Source organism: Tupaia chinensis, unplaced genomic scaffold (assembly GCF_000334495.1).
Source record: "Tupaia chinensis unplaced genomic scaffold, TupChi_1.0 Scaffold000126_2, whole genome shotgun sequence".
Lineage (NCBI taxonomy): Eukaryota > Metazoa > Chordata > Mammalia > Scandentia > Tupaiidae > Tupaia > Tupaia belangeri.
Window position 1 is genome coordinate 3,766,408 of NW_006159594.1, and position 12,270 is coordinate 3,778,677.

Sequence of the window (12,270 nt, forward strand, 5' to 3'; positions counted from 1 at the left end):
TCAAAGAACATGCCTACATATCCAAAATACATATATTTAAAATGATAAATTTGTATATTTATATGCATTTTGTCTTTTTTCATGTCACATTTATTCATTTTAATTTACAAATTTAAGAAATTAGCCCTGCATTTCAGGAGATAAAAATCTAATGGAGCAAGAACAATAGATAAGAATCTCTGATATAAGAGATTTGGCAAGGAAGCATAATAATAATTACAACAATTTAGTAATTATCACACTTCTTTTGAGCTCATCTTTTATCTTTCCAGCCCACCTCTTCCCATTGGCAGCGACCAGTTCTGTACTGGCTTCTATCTGTGTTGCACAGAGCCAATCTGACAGTGCTTTGATTGGCCTGTGCCCCTTGCTTCTTGCCCTGGGCCTTATCTGAAGCAGTGTCACGGGCCACCCGTGGCAACCTAGAAATGTGGAGAAGCTGATTTGATGAGATAAGGGAGGGGGAACATGTATACCTTTAATTAATCAGAAATAGGAGCTAATGGATAAAAGCTTCTTTCCATTGTCATCCAGGACTCAATTCTGAGGCTCACCAGAAGATCCAATGCAATTCATTCCTAATCACTTGCAGTGGTGATCAGCCCTAGTAGTGATTTTCCATCCTTCCTATAGTGCTGCTTCCTGGGATTACTTCCCAAATAATTTATCTGTGCATGATGGGTCTCTTCTTCAGGTTGTACTTTCATGGGAATCTAGACCAAGAAAAATGAATATTTCTGAGCATTTGTTATGTATCAAGTATTACATAAAGCACTCTATATCTAATAGTTCAGTTTTTTTTTCTGAAATCTCTTAATTTAGGAGGAGGTATTATTGTTCTAATTTTACAGGCAAAGAAATATGTTTGAAAAGTACAGTAACCTGTCCAAATTCATGTTATTGGTGAATACTAAACTTTAAATACAGATCTGTTTACTATTAAAGTCTAAAGTTCCATAGCACCCAAAAAGTTTAAAGGTGTATGTTAGTGTGACTGGCATTGCGGCGTCCATCTCAACATCTCTTCCATTCTTCTGTGTACAGTCATGTGGTTCAGGTTGGTGTGATCCTGCCTCCTCCCCTCTACAACCTCAGAGACAACCCCTAATTGACAGAAACCTGATTACCTCATTTTCCCTCCTAGAGTGGTTATTTTGGAGATGTCAGACCCTTACCCAACAGTACATAGAATTTTCCAGTGGCTGGTTTATGTATGAACATGATGCACAATGATTCCATTAGAGGTGGTTAGCTGCCTGACATTGGAGTACTCAGAGCTCAGTCTTGAACCTCTTCTCTACCTATACCCACTCACCTGGTGATCTCATCCAGTCTCATGACTGTAAATGTTACTCATACATTTTAATCTCGGATTATTTATGTCCAGTACAGACCTCTTCCTAAGACTCTAGGTTTATACCAGTTACCTCTTTAACACTTCCACTTGGGTGTCAATAGATAAATAAAACTTAAAATGTCCAAAAGTGAACTGTGGATCTCCTTTTTTTCTCATCTCAGTTAATACCCACTCCTAGTTGCTCAGGCCAAAACTTCGGAGACATTGGCAGCTTTTCCCTTTTACTCACACATACTCTCGTTCATCCACAGATATTGGTTCTACCTTTAAAGTGTCAACTGTTTCATCCTGAGTTTGCACGACACTATCACCACCCACCCAAGCCACCAAATCTTATGCCTGTGTTCTGCCACCTGGGCCCTTTGTATCTCCACAGTCTCCCTCCTCCCCACTGCTATTATAGTACTTATCTACTTTTATACTTTTTTTAACTTATGGAAAAAATGCTTCTATCACTCACACAGAATTAAGTGATTATGAATTCAAGGATGATGGCTATGTATACCCATGAGCAGCATATCAATTAGCCCTTGGGGCAAAATAGTGTTTTGGTGATTGTCAAAATGCTCCAGAGGCTTATAGACCGAGCAATATTTTAAGTAACATCTGTGACAGGGAAGGAGAAAGTTGTAACTCTGTTGAAATGACTCATGTCTAAAGAGGCTGAGCCATTTTCTTGGGACAATTTTTATGTCTTCACCTATAACTTGGGCACCTTGATATGGAAAAAGAGCCCCAGGCAAGTAGTCAAGAGAGTTGGTATTAGTTCTGCCTAATTAACTTTTTCACGTAGGTAAGTCATTTTTCCTTTTAATCTCGTCTGTAAAATGAGATAAATAATATCTGCTTACATATCTCTCAAACTGTTGAGTATCTCAGTATAAAATAATAGAACTCAGCAATGATTATTTTTAACTGGTTCCCATGAAATCCTACTAAAAGATGTGTGGAAACTCATCTTCTATCTTCCCTGAATTGTATGTAAAATTTCTTCTGAGTATGTGCATAATGCACTGTCTCTTTTTTCTGGAAATAAAGTCAAAAGATTTTATCACTTCTCAAAGGGATCCGACAGGTCCCAGGAATAATAAGATCTTCTGGTACAGATGCTTTGTAAACTGTAAAGAAATACACAGATAAAAGTACCATCTACCCAGTAGTTTTCATCCATAAATACCCTGAATGACTTCATTGCATGTAGAGATGGATTCTTTAGTGAGAAAGTGTGACCTTAGTCTTTAAAAATCAATGATAAATTGGACCAGCAGGTGGTATGGAGGTTAAAGATTCCACAAAGTCAGCTTCACTGTTTGAGTTCCAGGCCTGACAGCTTGAGAATCATGCCAGGAATGTGTGCATTTGTGCCCCAACTTCTGAATGAAGAGTGGAGGAGAAGGAATTCTAGTGTGGCCATATGCCCTGGGGGCGTGATTGCACTCTCTCTCTCTCTCTCTGACAAGCACACATGCCTTATAGCAAAACAGAACAAAACAAAACAAAAACAGAAACAAAACAACAAAAACTAAAGAAAAAGAAATTGATGATAAATCAATAAGCATTATGTATCCATAGCTAGTTAGCAAGGATGGTAAACATGGCTCTTAGTTATTCTGTTGCTATAACAGAATACTCAAGGTTAGGTAATTTATAAAGAAAACAGGCATGTTTAACTCACAATTCTGATGACTGGAATGTCCAAGAGCATGGCACCAGCTGCTTGGTTTTTGATGAGGGCCACATGCTGCATTACAACATGGCAGAGAAGTAGAAGTTCAAAGAGGGAAAAACATAAGGTATGGCTTCACTGTATAACAACCCTTTCTGAAAGAATCAATCCATTCCCTCAAGAACAAAAACTCATCCGGTACCAAGAGAATGGCACCTGTCCACCCACAAGGGCAGAGCTCCCATGGTCCAGATGTCTCCCACTGGGTTCCTGCTCCCAACACTGCCATATAGGGAATCAAATTTCAACATGAGTTTCAGAAGAGATACCCTCAACCATATAGCTTCACAGAAATTGTCTAACATATGTCAGTCAACAACCTGATATTGCTGTGATTTAGCCTTGACTATGATGTTCTGAGGCAGTTGAGGTAACTACCACTAAAATATCTTAATTCTTCTCTCGCTGTAATTCTTCAGACACAATAGGTTATCACATTGAGTATTTCCTTCCCAGCCCTCCTTTCCCTCCCACTCTCTCTCTTTTTTATTTCCCCAGGCATTTATTGAATGCCCAACAGCTCTTGAACAGCATGCAGATATCACTTCCTTGAGGAACTCTGTCCTCCAAATTTAGAAAGGGAACACCTTGGTCCCAGAAAAATCAATGCAGGATTGGGAGTCTGAAGTCTTGTCTAGGAGTCTAGCTCTGCTATTAAAATCACTCTGTGACCCTCTGTCGGTCACTTAACCTGCTGTGCTGCTATTTGCTCATCTGTAAAATTGCTCTCCCTCTTGGGCTCGTTGTGAGGATAAAAGAAAATAATAGGTGGCAAAGTGCACTGAATGGTAAAAGTCTAATACTAAATCAAAGTATTATCATTTTAGAAGTTTATCCCTGAGTAGTGCTGACACCGACATATGGAAGTTAAAGCTGTAATTAGGGGCCTGCTTCATCTTTAATCCACCAATAATAAAGCATTCTCCAAGCAGTGACCCAATTTCAGGTGCCCTATGGTTATTTGCAACTTTTTCTTCTTATTCTTGGTCTAAGAACAGCAACTCAGAATTTCTGAGGACACTTCCAATATCAACTAGTATGCAGTCTTGCTTCTTAAGTATGGGTTCAGAAAATGGATCCGTAAAGCTATTAGGAACCTTATTCATGGGTGTAGGCCTGTGATGATTTTGTTTATTCAATAAATCTTGACTAAGGCTTGGTATGTGCCAGGGTTTGGAGATACAGAGGTGGATAACACACATTCCACACCTGAAGAAGCTAACAGTCTAATAAGAGGAGACCCTTCAAGAAAATGTTTTCAAGCAATGGGTCATATAATTAAAGGAGCTCTCTTTTAGTGAACATACACTACATGCTAGGCATAGAGCAAGAACTTTTCATACGTCATAATTTTTAAGCCTCTCAACAGCATAATGAAATAGGTAATTTTACTCTCATTTTCACACAAGCATTTGAGCCTCAGAAATGTTTAGTAACTTGGCCAAGATCACATAGCTAATAGGTTTCCACAAGGATGCAAAATCCAGTCTGTCTGACTTATGAATGCTATAATGAAGCAAGAGGAAAGCACTTAGCCTCCAGGGAGGTCCAGAAAAGTAACTAAAGGATTGCACTGAAGACTAAATTGGCAACATACTTGCCTAGTGCTAGGCTTGGGATATGTTTCCTTTAACAGATGCAGTTGGGTTACCTCTTGATTTCAGAAAACAAACTAAATGCTTATTTTAAAAAACGCTATTATCATCTGAATAATTCTAAGACAGAAACAGGTATGGGTAACTAAAAATTTCATGACCAAAATTTCAAATATTTATAATAAACACTGAAATGTTTTTTCTCATGAAGCCATATATCTGATACCCCAAGCTAGTCAAGTATGAACCATATTAGTAGGTACCTATATTAGATTCTATTTTGACAATAAACTGAACAAAGACTAGTTAAGGCCAAGGCTTTCATTTGTGCATTTTCTGCATTTACAATAGTCTTTGATAATGATTTTGAGATTTGAGGAAGTCAGAGATGTCTTCTTATTCTTCTGTTAATTATTCCCAAAGCTTCACTGTGAGAGCTTCATTATTTCACCTGAGAATCTTGGACTCTATTAAGTCATAAATGCTCTCTGAGAATAACTTTTAAAATCAGGAATCAGCAAACAAGGGTCTGCAGGCAAAATCTGGGCTGTGATGTGCTTTTGTATAGCCTGCAAGAAAGAGATAAGGATAGATTTTAAACTTTTCTAAAATTTTTCTTTTCCTTTCTTTTCTTTTCTCTTATTTTTATTTTTTAAAGAATATGTAACAGAGACCATATACGGCCCATCAAGCATAAGGTTCTTATTATATATCTCTTTAAGCAGAAGTTTGCTGACATCCACTTGAAATTATAATAAGTGACTTATTTTCTTTATTTCTCAGGAAGGGTAAGTTTTCAAGCAGAAGCCAAAAAGACTTTTGGGCCCTGAGTATGTTTCCCACCCACTGAGCATCTGGGAGAGCCAGGCAAGTGTATCATGTAGATCTCCCTTTAAAAGAGAATTTGCCCTGGTAAGGAGGAGTGTAGTCACTGCTTGTAACTCCACCAAAATCCACCCTAAGTTTTAGGCCAAAACCATGCTCTTCTTCAGCCTCAGCCAATATCAGACATAGGTCCAAATGGAAATGGGTGGTCCCTTTATTTATTTATTTATTTATTTATTTATATTTTTTTGCTAGGGAGTGTGTACACTTGCCAGAGATTGAGAGAGAAAAGAGAAAAAAAAATACCCACTTACACATCCACTCCCATGGGAAATGGTCATGCTGCAGTTCCTTCTCCATTTCTTCTTCTTTTAGGAATTTTATTAGACATGCACACATGACTGGTGTGTTTTTCAAGCCACTGAATCTGGGACTTGATCCCTGGAGTTGGCCATTTGGTATCCAGCCACCTTAATCACGCTACCAGCCGTTCCACTTTGCTTACAATTTAGCATTAGAGGTGAGCAAGAAAACAGATATCAAGATAAAGTATTTTGGGGATAGTGAAATACAATTTTATTTTCATTATATGACAATAATTGCATGATCTATATATAATGTTTGTATATACATATATATACACATATACATATATATATATATACACACATATACATATATATATATATATACACACACACACACATACATATATATATATCCAATTCAATATACTGTGATTCTTTTAATGATGTTTCAGAACAAAAAAATCACAGAGTTATATATGGGAGTTTTATCTTGTGTAGGGCAGAAGAAACAATTAAGAACAGACATTATTTCTACAGTCCCCAAATAGATTACTTACAAATATTTAATTCATTATTATGGTACTCATGAAGTTTTATCACTGGAATGACAGTTTACAGAAATGATAAATTAAAATAGAGCTTTTTTATTAGAAAGACAGTAGTACATAATATAGCCCTTGCTAAAGGTACTTAGTAAGAATGTGGAGATGTTTTTACTCTTAGATAACTGTTACATATGTCTCTTTTATTCTCTCTCTACTTCTGTTTTGTTCTCTTTCTGTCACCTTAGCATGGTTTTAATCTCCTGAGTTTTCTCTTACATTTTTTCTCTGTATATGTTTGTGCTATGGCACATGGTGTCATTTCTCTATTACATTCTTCACTGACTTTGCTGTGGCCATTCTCCCTTCTTCCTTGGCTTATAATTGTCACGACTTTTGCTTTGGCTTCTCCTACCCCTCTCATCCCTGGTATGGCTTCTGCTGCTCCTCTCATTTCTTTCAGACCTTTTCTTCTCTGGGCTACAACTATGGCTTCTGGACTTTCTATCAGAATCAGAGTGGCTCCATTTGCTATTCTCCTCAGAATACACTTATTTTCTTTTTTAGATGTGTCTTCTTCTTGAGAATCACTGTTGTGATTCCTTGCATAATTGTATTTCTTTCTTTTCTGTTTCTTTCTTTTCTTTTTTTTTTTTTGGCTTTGTTGTCACTCTCACTACTGCTCTCTGAATTCTCACTGGAGGAGGAGAAAGAAGAAAAGGATGATTTGTTTTTATATTTTTCTGTGCTTACTTTTGCTCTTCTGAAACTTTTACCTTTTTCGATCATTTCTTTTTCTTTTTTTCTTTTCAAGTTGATCCAATATCTTGAGAAGTTGCAGTTTTCGTTTGGTTGTTAGTGACTTCAAACATTCAATTTCTGAATCTTCTTTACCCTCACTTGCAGCATACTATGTGATGGATCATTTGCAGTCTAGTTTTTCCCCAGTACACTTCATTTCAGAGCAAACCTACTGTTTCTCATCTCAGCTCTTAGCTCCAAGGGGTGCATCAATGGTCCTGAGCCATCAGTGGGAACTGAACTTGCTTTGATTGCAAAGAGACCAAACAAAAGACATTCTCATTCTGCATTGACATGACTCCATTTGTGATGTTTAATGCACCTTGCATTTCAAACCTGAGTACCAAAGGGCTGATCTCTGATGTTCATGTCATCTTTGGCATATTTTTCATGTGGGGCTCCTTTCTGCTGTTCGTAGTTGTATTCAGTCTCTCCTTCTGTTTCTTCTTTCTCTTTGTTTTCTTTTTTAGCTCCTGGTGGGACTTCATACAGGAAATTAATGCCATTCTTTACATGTTCATCTCCCATAAGCAATCTCTCATTGTATGATTCGTATTCTTTAAGATATTAATGGACTGGGACCAGCAGATGGCGTAATGGTTACATTACCGGACTCCCACATAGTCGACAGTGGTTTGAGTCCCAAACCAGCTAAAAACTTACTCCAGGCACGTGTACATACGTGCCCAAGATTCCAAAAGCAAAATGGAGGAGAGAGGATTGCGGCGTGGCTGAAATGTAAGGTGCATTCCCAATAGAGTCTTTGTGTAGGGATTCACCAGCCAGTCTGTACCTTTGTCAACATTGCTTTTGAGCAATTAAGAAGAACTGAAACAACATGAGGTTATTTCATTTTTATTTTATTGGTTACAAGAGAGGTAGAATTTTTTTCTTTTTTTTCTTTTCTTTTTTTTACATATTTTTGCCATAGAGTAGAGTACATGTGTCTCCAAAGAGATACAGCGAGAGGGAAAGTGAGAAGTCACCCCCCACACACACATCCGAGAGATGGCCACATTGTAATCCTCTGTCCTTCATTCATCTCTCAGGATTTTGCACACACAACCAGAATGATTTTTAAGTCATAGGGCCCAGGCGTTAAGCTGTCATCAGTGATGTGGGAATCCAGCGCCTTAACCACCATATTACCTGCTGGCCCCAGATGTAATGTTTCTTTAGTGAATTGCTTACTTTTCTCTTTTGCTAATTAGCATATGTATTTTTCCTATTAGAATGTTTATTTTCTTACTGAGTGGAATTTTCGAAGAATATATTAAGGATCTTAATCTTTATTTTATGCCAGAAATATCTTTTTCCTACTTTGTCATTAGCCTTTTCATTTTATTTGTATTTTTATTAGGCAGAAGTTCTGAGTTTCTAAGTAATAAATTCTATCAATTTTTCTTCATAGTCTTTGAAGTTATGCTGAGATAGTTATGCTCTTTTTGTTTTTAAAATATAAATACCCATAAATACTTTTCTTCATTAAAAAAATGTACAAATTGAACTCTTTGATTCAACTCTCTAACCCTATCCAAATTTGTTTTGGTGTGCAGAATCTTCTTTCTTTTTGTAATCTGAGTTTTAAACACATTTAAGGAAAAAAATATTGTAATAAAAGTGGAGTTTTTCACATACAGTCATTTCCTCCATTCCTGCACAGAAGTACATATGCAAAGAATGTGTAAATGTTATGACCCCCAGGGAGATCTCAGGAGAGAACACTTCTTTAATGTCTTAATGCTTCAAAGGACCTGCGAACAAAGGAGGCTTTTCTTTTTCTATTGACCTATTATATTTGCATAATCTTTTCTGATGTCACATAGAAGAAGAGAGAAGACTTGTTCTAGCATCAGAAGGCAGAACTAGGGCAGATGGGTGAAAGTTACACAGACACAAAGTACAGCTCCAAGTAGGGAAGACAAAGCTGCCTGGAAGTGATGTCCTGACCTTCCAGTGGAAGTCTTCACTGGAGGCTGCATCTGATACTCAGAGAGATGCCTTTCTTAGGGTGCTTTGTGATGAGAGTTGATGGCAGGCATCCCATCATCAAGGGTATGAGTGAAAACAATGTCCCTCAGTCAAATAATTTAAATCTCTCTGTTCTAGATATTATTTTATATCTCCAAATTAGGAACTTACTGGCTCACGATTTTGTGGATCATGGAAGTAAGGGTAATTTTGACTTGGGAACTCTTATAAGGTTGTAGTTAGTTATTGGCTTTTGTGACTAGTAATTAGTTTCTGGATAGTTATCTGAAAGCTTAGCTGGGCTAGACATTCCAGATGGTTCACTCACATTGCTAGCAGTGGACACTTGTGATTGCCTGGGACCTCAATGAAGGGTTGTTGACCTAAACTCCTGCATGTGGTCTTTCAAACATAATGGTTTTAGAGTGGTCAGACTTCTGACATGGCACCTGGCTTCCCCTAGACCATATATCTCAAGAGAACTTGGAAGTTAAGTGACCTCTTCTGATTTAGCCTCGGAAATCACATCATGTCACTTCTAGCACACTCTGGTTACAGTAACAAGCCCACTCAGATTTAGAAAGAGGGAGCCCACACTCTTACTCTCATTGGGAGGATAATAAAAAAGTTGAGAACTTTTTTTTTAAACCACTACAGATGGGTCCAGCCCATAGCCTAGTGGTTAAAGGAAGCTGGATACCAATAGAGCTGATAGGTTTGAGCCCCAGCTCTATTAGCTTGAAAATCTTGCCAGGTGCATGCGCATGCATGCCCCTAATCTACACAGAAATCTTAGAGAAATGAAGAAGGGATTGAGGCATAACCACATCCACTGGGAGGGTGCTTTTTCCCTTTCCTATTTTCATTCTCTCTCTCTCATGCAACCTCTGGTGATTGGGGAAAAAATAAGCCACATCTGCTCACACATGTTCCCTTTTATCCTCTTTGTGATTCATGTTTCACGGCTTCTCATCCATGTAACTTTTCCCTGCTTTGTTCCATACAGAGATTAGTTGAAGGGTGGGAGTGTGCTGAAGGACATATGATCTCTACCTTCTACAGGGCAAACCATTTAGAGAAATTTTTAATTTAAATTCTGGAATGAGTTACTATCTTTAGATTCATTGAATGTCAAACTTTTAATTGTACCCTAATTTCACTGTGTTCATTTATTTCCAGGTAAAATCTAACTTAGATAGGAAGAGGAGGTAGAATATACAATATATAGAACCAGACTCTATTTACCTTCTCTATGCCAGGATTCTAAAGGTGAACTTGTTTGCAGTCCATGACTTTCCTGAATGATAGGATGAATGTGCTGCTCCTTCATGGGTTTCTGAGATTGACTCTCTGTGACCCCAGGCTTGGTTAAGCCTTTAATTGGCCTTTGGTGAGCACTATAGCCTTTGGAAAAGGTACACATGATATGGAATCATATAAGAGATTCCTTCCTTGGGTGGTACAATTAACTAATTTCTTCCAAGGGTCTATACTTGTTGTATACAGACTGTTTAGAACCAGATAAGCAAAATTTCAGCCAATTAAAGTGGAGAACACTGAGCTGTAGATGAGTTTATGTAATTCACGTGAGCATTGTCATAACCTGGAAGCTGAAGAGTCAGGCAGGCAGCCCCTTCATTTGCTGTCTGGCTGAGTCTGCAGAGCTCTGTGTCTGCTTTAATTAGGGCACATTTCCAGTTCCAGAAGGGTATGAATGCAACACCTATTTGTTGGTTTATGTCCCAATAACATCACAATGGCCTAGGGTTTATTTGCATCAACTGCTCTAGGGAGCGGATGGCTTTTTAATGATTACCTTGCTCATTTCAGCCTGTCAGGGACCCACAGCAGTAGATGGGGAAGGAATGAAATCGTGAAAACAGCAGCTGTAGTGCTGCTCTGTACTGCATCTTCTAAGGGGTGGCAACCAAGACTATGGGACTTGGTCTAATGAGACAGTGAAAACTGGATACATACAGTGAGTTAAATTTCCCTTTTTGACCTGCTTTGAGGCTCTCCTGCCGTTGATGTTAAGAAAAGAAAAAAGAAAGAGTATGTGGACTTGGCAGAAAACTTCTCTAGCTATAAAAATACGTGGCAAGTGTAATTAGCCTTTTTAAATATATATATATATTTAAATATATATATATATATTGCTATAGGGTGTGTGCACTCACCGGAGACAAAGAGAGAAACAGAGAGACAGAAAATGAGAAATCACTCCCCTCTCCCCAAGGGCGATGGCCATGCCACAATCCCTTTTCCTCCATTCTCCTCGCAGGATTTTGGGCACATGCACCTGGGCATGAATTTTAATTCACTTAGTCCAGGACATGAAACACAGTTGACTACGTGAGAGTACAGCGATGTAATCATTACACCATCTGCTGGTCCCTCATTAGCCATTTTGAAAGTCCAATTCTTTCAAATAAAATGTATGTTTGCTAAATTTTTGCTCTACGGTATGTGGTCACCATCTAAGGATAAGGTATGCCTTTGTCTGTGAGAACCCTCCTATCTGCCTTTTGTGTCTTAATGTAGAATTTATTCTCATGTTGTATCATACCTGGCACCCAGACTACTCAAGGTCAAAGATTGATTCCTGCCCTAAACAGAAAATACATCAAAGTTCTGGTATTAGCAAGTGCTAATCTAACAGCAAAGGTTCTTCTCTTGAGAACCTCTTATGACTTCCTGGATCACAGCAATCCAAACTACCTTTTTAGTTTCAGATGTTGTCTTGCATTGGCATTTGCAGCATGCTCCCACCTTCACTTTCTTTCTGTTGAGTTTATGACTTACTCTTTGAGGTCTCCTTGTGACACCCAGAGATGCAGCTGTTGACCCTTGCTCAATTCTCAGGGAATACTTTCCTACAGAAGTAATGAAAAACAGGGAACCAGCAGTTAGCGTAATGGCTATGTCGCTGGACTCCCACATAGTCGACCGCGGTTCGCGTCCCGGACCTGGCTTAAAACTCATGCTGGGCGCATGTGCGTGTGTGCCCAAGATCCCGAGAGGAGAATGGAGGAGAAGGGATTGCGGCATGACCATCCCCTCTGGGGGGTGATTTCTCGCTTTCTATCTCTATGTCTCTCTCTGTCTGTCTGGCGAGTGCACGTGCCCTATAGCAAAAACCTATCCA

At 38.4% G+C, this 12,270-nt stretch overlaps 1 pseudogene; it reads right to left on the reverse strand.

The window, feature by feature from the left end:
• Nucleotides 1-253: 253 nt before the first annotated feature.
• Nucleotides 254-12,270, reverse strand: part of LOC102495245 (corepressor interacting with RBPJ 1-like) — an 83,946-nt pseudogene continuing 71,929 nt past the window's right edge.